The 9492-nt window shown below is 25.8% G+C and overlaps 2 long non-coding RNA genes across 2 annotated transcripts in view; both read left to right on the top strand.

The window, feature by feature from the left end:
- The window catches only part of LOC133666781 (uncharacterized), a 63615-nt gene that overhangs the window by 14928 nt on the left and 39195 nt on the right, over positions 1 to 9492 (top strand). The window contains exon 2 of the long non-coding RNA XR_009831426.1: positions 9141 to 9280. This is a non-coding gene — a long non-coding RNA (uncharacterized LOC133666781). The remainder of the gene's footprint in view (positions 1 to 9140; positions 9281 to 9492) is intronic.
- On the top strand, positions 570 to 4008 carry LOC133666782 (uncharacterized). Its single transcript, XR_009831427.1, has 2 exons — positions 570 to 2610; positions 3362 to 4008. It is a non-coding gene; the product is annotated as an uncharacterized LOC133666782 (long non-coding RNA).

Here is a 9492-nt window from a genome sequence, read left to right on the forward strand (position 1 = left end):
AAGTGTAAATCAGTCAAAGAAGTCTGAGAGAGAGAGAGGAAGAGGGAGAGAAAGAGAAGGAGAGGGAGAAGAAGAGAGAGAGAAGGAGAAAAAGAGAAATTTTTCGAAAGATTGAAGCAAATGCAATCGATGCATTGGAAAAATGTTCGCTCTTTCACATTTCTGCCTTCTCTTTTCGAGATTTATTCGTCCTTTCGTCATCTTTTTTATCTACTTATTCATTCCAACACGAGGATGTTATAAACTGTATATTACATATTATAAATCGATTTTCTCTATAAATTGATTGATGGTCGTAAGGAAAATTACGAATCTTTCTCAATCTCTTTTCGGAAAATTTATAATCGTAAATCTTGTCTTTTTCAAACATGAAAACATGAAAAATTCTACGTTTCTTTTCTTTTCTTAGAGAGAAAATTATTTCGAGCGTTAAAATTCTCACTTTCGTATCTTTCGAATAACAATATTGAAAATTCATTAGATACAAAAATTAACGAAATTTTAATAATTTTCTATAATTTTTTACATATATTTCTATATCTTTATTTATAAGAAAATTATTATTGCATTTGCTTTATCTCGTTTGTTCTTTTGATCAGATTTATTTTTTGGTTTTTGTTCTATACATCAAAGATCGTGAAAATTGAATCAAATTGAAAAGTTAAAATACTTTGTACAAATTGTTTACACAATTATATTATGTAATTTTATATTTATTTTTGTTGGAATAATAATATAACATGAATATGACACGTATATATGCTATATGCTCACCTTTTGCAATATTCGATAAATGAAGCAAGCTACCAATCGATTAAGATAATTAATTAAATTAAATTAATTAGCAACTTCGATATTGCACACATTCGTAAAATATTAACGAGATTGTATTGTACGAAACTGTTTCGCCTCGGTTAAAATTCCAATTTTAAAATTTGTTAATATTAATCTCTCTGAATTTTTAACATCAATGTCAAGCTCATTTTCACCACCAACCGTAAATTTTATACGATTTCCATTCATAATGCATTATGATTGAATAATTTTCGATGAAATTAGGAAGAAAAATAAAAAAATAAAAAAAAAGAAAAGTACGAATAATTAAAAAATATTCAATTATCCTTTCAATTCGTTTCCCTTATGAAATTTTTAATATTTATCGTATCGACGACATCGTCTAGTATATGATATTAAAAATTAAAAATCAGTTACTGTAAATGTGGGCAAGGATCGCACCAAGCATGTTCAATTTCGAAAGAACAAAGTTTCCCATTCAAATCTATACATGTTGATTACATTATAAATAGTAACTACTATATCATTAATTTTAAATGATGATTCGTCGCTGAAATTAATATTAAACACGTAGATCAGATAAACAGCAATTGATTTATCATTGATTGCCTTCGAGGAATTCATCTCTTCGCTAATTAGATAGGGATCACAAGTCGCCCTCTCTGCCATAAATGTGTCGATATTTCGATCAATCACGAGAATAAATTCCATTGAAAAATAATTATCTCAATTATCTCGATATATCTACAATGAGAATTTTAATTTTATTTAGAAAAAATTCACGAGTGAAGAACGACGAGTTAAGATAAATAAATAATAAATAAAAAAATAAAACAATACGCTAAGACATGTATCATAAGATCAAATATTTTCATATATTTCGAAAATAGGAAAAAGAAAGAATTTTAGAATTTATCGCGCAATAGAGATTCGAATAACAATGGAGAGCACGCATGAAACGCATGATATTCGGATAACAACGTATAAAGTCGAGTATCTTCGATCCTGTGTACGCGCACCGTATGTAATCGTATAGTCATAATTTTGCTACAATATACATGTAGCGCACGGTTGCGTGTCATGAAACGCAAATGCGCATTCCTCATTGGAACACGTAGTTTGATTTATGCTCACGAACTCTCACGGTGTTTCCAGGACTACACACTACACGTGGGAGATAATAGTGTGAATCAACCTCGATCCAATCCATCCAAACTTTCACGCTTTCGGTGATTTAATTCTTCTTTCGATTAATCATATTACATGAGTCATGTAATTCGATTTTTTTAATAATCATCTTTTTGATTTTATTTTATTTTAATTGTCTCTTTGATACGAGTGGTTAATTATACTACGTAAATAAATCGCGACACGTACAATTCTTTCGTAATTATTTTCTTTTTAATTTATTTTATTTTTAATTTAATTATCAATATAATTTCATATTTCACTTATTTTACGTAAGTAAACTGTAACGATTTTTTAAAATCTTTTATTTTATGTTTAATTTTATTTATTATTAAATTGTCTTTCAGCTAACCTATTCACTGATATGAAATTGTATATTCTTATAAAATTATCATCAGTTTAAAAATGTTTGTTTATGAAGAAGTTTCCTTAATCGATTAAAAAATTATACATATATGTATTTAAGCATGAGTAATTTTTTTCAAGGGACAGTATCTGATATTTAACCATACAGGCTGATGACAATAGCGAGGATCAAGTTTAGAACGTTTATTGTCCTCTCGCACGCAATCGAGTATGCAAAAGCCATTCGAAAAACACATTTAGAACTTCTTGTTGAATAGTCACGTAAGCACTTGAACGTTATCATTAACGAGTATCACACAGTGAAGTTTTTATTTTAATGTTAAAATTTTTTAACATTACTTAAACTTTTTTCAAATGACAAAGAAAAACTTTTTAATTTCTTGCGAAATTATGTTTTCAAAAATGTTTTCAAACTAAATTAGAGAATAATCTAAAATAGAATCCTTTAGATGATTTTTTACGATTTATCGAAAAAATTGTTATCTTGTTATATTTTCAAAGTGAAATGATAATGGATGTGAATCATGAATAATAATAAATGAGATCGCTTAAATATTTCCTATATTTATGGAAGAATTCTACAAAGAATTCCCTTTATTTAGAGAGATTATAATAAACTATTCAAAAGGTTAACCAGAGAAAAAAGAAATTTTTCCAACAATCATCCTTTTTAAAAAGAATTCTATTCTATTTTTCTTATTGTTAGAAATTCTCATTTTTTTAATTCTTATGTTAATATCAAACGTATATTCTTTCATTTAATAGAAAAGTAAAAATGTATTATTTTCTCTTCAAAAGATTTTTAAAATTCAATTAGATCATTATTTGACAATTATTCATTATTCAATTATATTTCAATCTTATTATCAAAAAATTAAAATCAGAAATTTAATAATTTAAAACACTTAATTTTAAATACACTTGGTTATTCACATAAATATTAAATGATAAGAACTTAAATTTTAATAATTCGTAGAAATGATATCAAAACTGGGTATCATCTTTTTTCTAGGTTTTTAAAAAAAGCAGAAAGAAGAATTCAACTAAGAGTATCACTAAGAATTTTTTAATCCAAGGATAATTAAAATTTTCCAAGGTTGCAAAACGTGTGAAACGAATTTTGGCGTTGTTTAGATAAAACGATAAGAAACCATGGAATGACCGACCAGCCAGTTCTTCCTCCTGTCTCCTCCACTCTATTAGATTTTTATCCGCGAGCTAAAATAAAAAAAATGCGGTTTATCACGACGAAGCCAACAACACGGCGTAGCATATAAAAGAAAAAAATTACAGCTGCATGTGAATCAATAACGTGTCAAGAAATAGAAAAAGTTGATTAAAATATTTTTCAGTTATATATTGAGATAAACGATTAATATTTTGAACACCTATAGGAAATTTAAGAAATACTGAAATATAAATTGCATTGCAAATCCATAGCTTTTAATCGCTGAATATCTATATTCATGTTTTTATACGTATATATGAATTAACATAGAAGAAACATACGTAAAACTTTTAGAAGAATCGAATAATTATTCTTCTCAATGCTGCAAATATTAATATCAATTTAATTTGTATCAATTTGCAGAATTCTTTTATAAGAAAATTTTTTGAAATTATGAAATTCTAACCTAACTTTCGATTAAATTCTTCAATACTTGTCACTTTAAATTTTTATAAAGATAATATATTTTGCTTTTCTCGTATCATCATCGCAAAAAAATCTTTAATGTATTATATTCGAAGAATTTATCATTATATTTATATTTATTCAATAGAATATTAAAACAATATCGCACATTATTTTTGTCATGTTTATACCAATACTAATTTAATTTGCATCGTTGGAATTTTTTGAACTTATAAAAGCTAACTAAATACTTTATTCGTGTTTAAATTTTATATCATCTATTTACCAAATAAATTAATTAAAATTTTATTAAAAATCAATTGCAAAATCTCGACAAATTATATTCGATAAAAAAATAAGATTTATCATCTTCGATATTAAATCATATTTGTCTAGCAATATTAATTTAATTTGCATCGATGGAATTTTTTGAGATTAAATATTAAAATAACGTAATAATAACTCTATTCGTGTCTCAATTTTATATCATTTATTTACCAAATAAATTAATCAAAATTTCACTAATAACCATTTCAAACTAATAACCAATTGTAAAACAATGCATCGATAGAATGCATTTTTCATGAGAGAATATTTTGAAATTATAAAATTCTAACCTAACACTTTATTGTTCTTCCGTCTAAATTTTATATTATTTATTAAGCAAAACAATCAAAATTTCATTAATAATCAATTGCAAAACACTCTTCAAATTATATTCAATAACAGAAGGATTAATCGTCTTGGACGATAATGGATGCTTTTGTTCACCATTACGCGTAATTAGTATTAATCCGTGAATTGATAGGTTTCGGCTACGATTAGAATACCGAACGACATTAATAACGGGTCGGTGAATTCGGTTTGTTATTAATTGTGCATGGCAAAGCCAAGGTGGTAGCCACGATGGCCAGATATCGGTACGTTACAACGTGTTATACGTTAACGTTTCCACGTGCTCGCACTTCTGCACAACCGAATGAAGCAATTTGATCCCAATTAGCGAATCTCGAATTAAATCCGCAATGACCACCAATTAAAATTGTCGCGTTATTGAATTTCTTTCCCTTGTTTAATTATATGGCGATATATATATGTGTAGATACATGTTTCATGGTATAAATATTGTTGAATGAAGTTAATTTCTAACACGTGTAAATTCTCAGTATAATATAAATGTTATGAAAGAAGTTAATTTACGTCATGTGAATTATTTTTAATTTGTTTTTTGATTTGCTTTTTTTTTTTAATTTTTTCTTAGAGGTGTATAAGTGTATTGATTGTAAAAAGTGTATATTTGTGCATATTTGAATGTTTAGTATATTTTGTGAAAAATTCTGTATTTTTTAATTTTCACGATAAAATGATCTTTTATATTATTTTGTTTTTATCGAATTTTTTTCGTTATCTTCATTATGGAATATGCAACACGCGTATGTAACAAAATTTAGCGATAGCCAACGTTCGTTTATACGTGTTACGTTTGAAATAAATTGCAATTTTATTAAAAAAAAAATAGATAGGGTCATGCGCGTTTCTTGATTTTCAGATATTGTTTATTGAATTTATGCAAGTTATAAATTGCATCTCATGATTTACGCTTATTATTTCAAATAAAAATATTGTCATATAGTAAAAATTATATTTTTTTTTATTTATTTGTATCTAAATCATTTTCGTAATAATTCATCTTTACAATATTTGTATAATTATCTGAAAAATTTTACATAATTTCTCAAGCTTAAATCCAATAATTGCGTTTGGAAAATATTAGAATATTGAACATGCTGATTTTTTAATTTCAGTTTCAATTTCGGCAATAAAATAATTTATTGAGAAAATTAAACGTATAAAATTAATAATTACAGATATTTGTATGTTACATTTTATACATATATTTTTTTCTTTTATATATTATTTTAATATATATTTTATATATTATATAGACTAAAGAAAATATGTATAAATACAAATAAGTATAAATAACAAATAAATATAAATATATTTTTCAATCTGTTAAAATAATTAAAAAAATATTTAATTCTAACAAATGATAAAATAAAAAAATAAATAAAAAATAAATATAAAGACAAAAAATAAGAAAGGTAAGTATAAAAATAAATATAAAATATATAAATAATATAAATAAGTATATTAAATTTTAAATTTTTATAAAAAAAATTTTACTTTATTGTTATGTATGTTTATTATAATATTATATTTTCCTAATATAAAATTGAAAATTTTGCTGGCCGAAATTTTCAGATTTTATCAGGAGAATATAACTTGGTAGGAGGTTGTGTTTCAGAAATCTTTCTATGAATTCTAATTCCAAGAATTTTCGACTAATTTTAAGAAATTTTATTCAATTCCAAGAATTTTTGCTCGAGTTTCAAATTTCGACTTTGTATCAACAAAATATAATTTGATAAGAGATTGTTTGAAAAATTTTTGTAGAAATTTTAAATTTCAAAATTTTTAATGAATTTTTTGATTTTGTATTAAAAGAATATTATTCAAGAGATAGTGGCAAGTGAAATTTTTTAATTTTTAAGAATATAAAAATATATTATAATAGAATATAAAAAAATTTAAATTTAAATTTTATATACTTACTTGATATACTTATCATTTTTACCTTTGAGATTTGCTTTATGATTCTTTTTTATTATTTTATTTTTTTGCATTTTACTTAATTAAAATTTACTTAAACATATAAATCACTTAGTTTAATTGTAAGTTTATCTCCTACATTTTTAATAATATTTGAAAATGTTTCAGGTAAAAGTTGAATAGTTTCAAGAGGAGCATGTTACTATTATTAATTTTTTGAAAGTGTGAGATGTACGATGCTTGTGAAAGCCAATTTTAATTTTTTAAATGAAATTATATATTTCTAAATATATTAATTGATGCAATGAAATTTTTTACAAAAAAATATTAAACTATATAAATCAAAAAATCATTAGTTTAGGATTTATAATAAATATTTTTCATTTATTAAACGAATAGTTTTTTGCTAATAAATAGCTTAGTATTTTTTTTATAAAGAATGATATTTATTAATATATAAAAGAATATACAATTTCATTAAAAAAAAACTATTTCGATTTTCACATTATTTCTATCTATTCATTTATAAAAAAATTAATATATTATCAGAATACATACACTATTTTTTTTAAAAAAATTTAACTTTTATCTAAAACTTTTCTTATTATCAAAAAGCAGCGAGATATTTCGGATGATACATTGTATATTATCAAAAATTATTTTTATTTACTTAAATAATACTTATTTAAATCTTGATCTTCTGATATTCATCTTCAATTTAGATCCATTTATTCAAATATTGGAATCTAAAAAGAAATAATATTGTAATATTAACAAGTAAAAGATTCTAAATAACTAATTTATTATTTTAATAAAAAAATTTGTGAAACCAATTTCAAATCTCTTCTTACTCCTGTACCAAATAATTAATCTAATTTGTTACCCCCTATGATTAAAGCCCTGTAGAGATTGAACTTTTACCATCTTTTTAGAGATATTATCCAACACTCTTCCCATGTTTTACTAGAACATAAAGATTATACAAGGAAAAAAGATGGAAGAGGACACAAATGAGTAAAAGAAAGGAGAGAGAAAGAGAGGGATACATTGATAGCGTATAAGAGAAGGAAAGACGAGACAGAGTACCAGAGAGGTAAATTTATTTGCATAGGCCCCTTGAGTCTCTTTCGAGCGGAAATACAACTAATTGGATTCCCTAGCATCAGCGTATACGTATGTATGTGATCTCAAGTATGTGTATGTGTCAGCTTGGCTGGCCATTTCTTTTTCTTCTTTTTTTCTTTTTTTTTTATTTTTCTTCTCTTTTTAAACCGAAGTAGAAAGAAGCCAGAAGAAGGACCTACCAAGAAAAGTACATTGGCTAATGTAATTTCGTCTGTATGCAGTAAGCTTGCGTGCCTCTCTCTCTCTCTCTCTCTCTCTCTCTTGGTATTCTATCTTCTTTTCAGCTCTGTATTCGTTTCGTCCTTTTCTCTTCAATCCCTTTACGCTCGTCGACCGGTCGAAAATTTATTTTTCCAGCACGGGAACCGTGCTAAACTCTCCAAGACGTAGTGGAGATTTAAGCATATTCTAAGGTTGTCGTTCCACCCCCCCTTTCGCACTCCCTTGCTCCCTTTTAGGCTGTTTCGTCGTTTTCTGCATTTGTTTAGCATTTTAACGGTGTGCATTTAAATGGGTTTTAGCGAAGAGAATCCTTTTTGAATTGTTTCACTTCGTATTTTTTTTCCCTCCTTTATGTTGAAGATGAAGTATTTTTTAAAAGATTTAAGAGAAGAGAAACGTGAAACAGTTAATATGCAACGCTTTGTTTATCATTTTGTGATTAAATAATGGAGGAAATATTAGCATTCGAGAAATATTAATCGTGAAATGCATCGTTTGATATTATCGATAATTTCAATGTTTCAATTTGCAGCTTCTTACATCGAAAAAATCATCCTTTATCTTCTTGTACTTAAATAATTAAAATATATTATATAAATATATAATTTTGTTATTTTACAAACTTAAACTATACTATATGATAAATATTTTTAGTAAAAAAAAATCACATGATAAATAAATATTTATAAAAAAATACCAATCTTTGATTTCAAACATCACAATGAATTGTTGTGAAAATCTTAACAGTCATTGATTATTAAAAATTTCAATTATCCAATGTAAATCATAAAACCAAAACTTAAATAAGTTTTCATTTGACATCAATTAATTTATAATAATTCTACTATTTAATTTAATTAAGTTGTTTCGAGTCAAATAATTAAGTAAAAATTGGTTTTTTAAACTAAAATCTGTTAGCCGATTTAATGTTATCTAAACTGTTTCGAAAATTGCTAAAACTTCTACGATAGTACTTAGAGTGATTAACCTATTAAACATATTAAAAAAAAATCACGGAAATCCAAGATCTAGTATTTTTTTATAAGTAATTATAGATAATTAATAATAAAAATGTATTCAATCCGATTCATAAGTTTTTATATCGATGGAATGACCTCATGCGGATAATTATTCTGCACAGTTCTTCGTCCTCCCTTTATTTCAATTTACTTTATGTTATCGTTTTCACATTGCACAGGCTACTTCCTTAAGTCACTCCGTTCTACGGAATCACGATTAATCGGAGCGTGGGTGAAGTAGATCAACACCAAGCTGGTGCAAACTTTTAACTATCAAGGAGCTGGAGCAGGAAAGTTTGGCGGAGAGTTCGTCTATCCGGTAAGTTTCGAGAGTCCGAGATATCGTCGGGCCATCAGCTACCCTTCTCTTCTTCTTCCTCCTCCTCCTCCTCTTCCTTTTTCTTCTTCTTACTTCTCTGGTCTTTCTTCTGGATCGTCTGTCCGTTTAAAAATTAAATTTGTGTCTATGTGATATAGGTGGAGTCATGCTTTCGACAATTTCTGTTCTGTGAAAAAGATACAAATTTAAGA

Source organism: Apis cerana, linkage group LG10 (assembly GCF_029169275.1).
Source record: "Apis cerana isolate GH-2021 linkage group LG10, AcerK_1.0, whole genome shotgun sequence".
In the NCBI taxonomy this organism is placed as follows: domain Eukaryota; kingdom Metazoa; phylum Arthropoda; class Insecta; order Hymenoptera; family Apidae; genus Apis; species Apis cerana.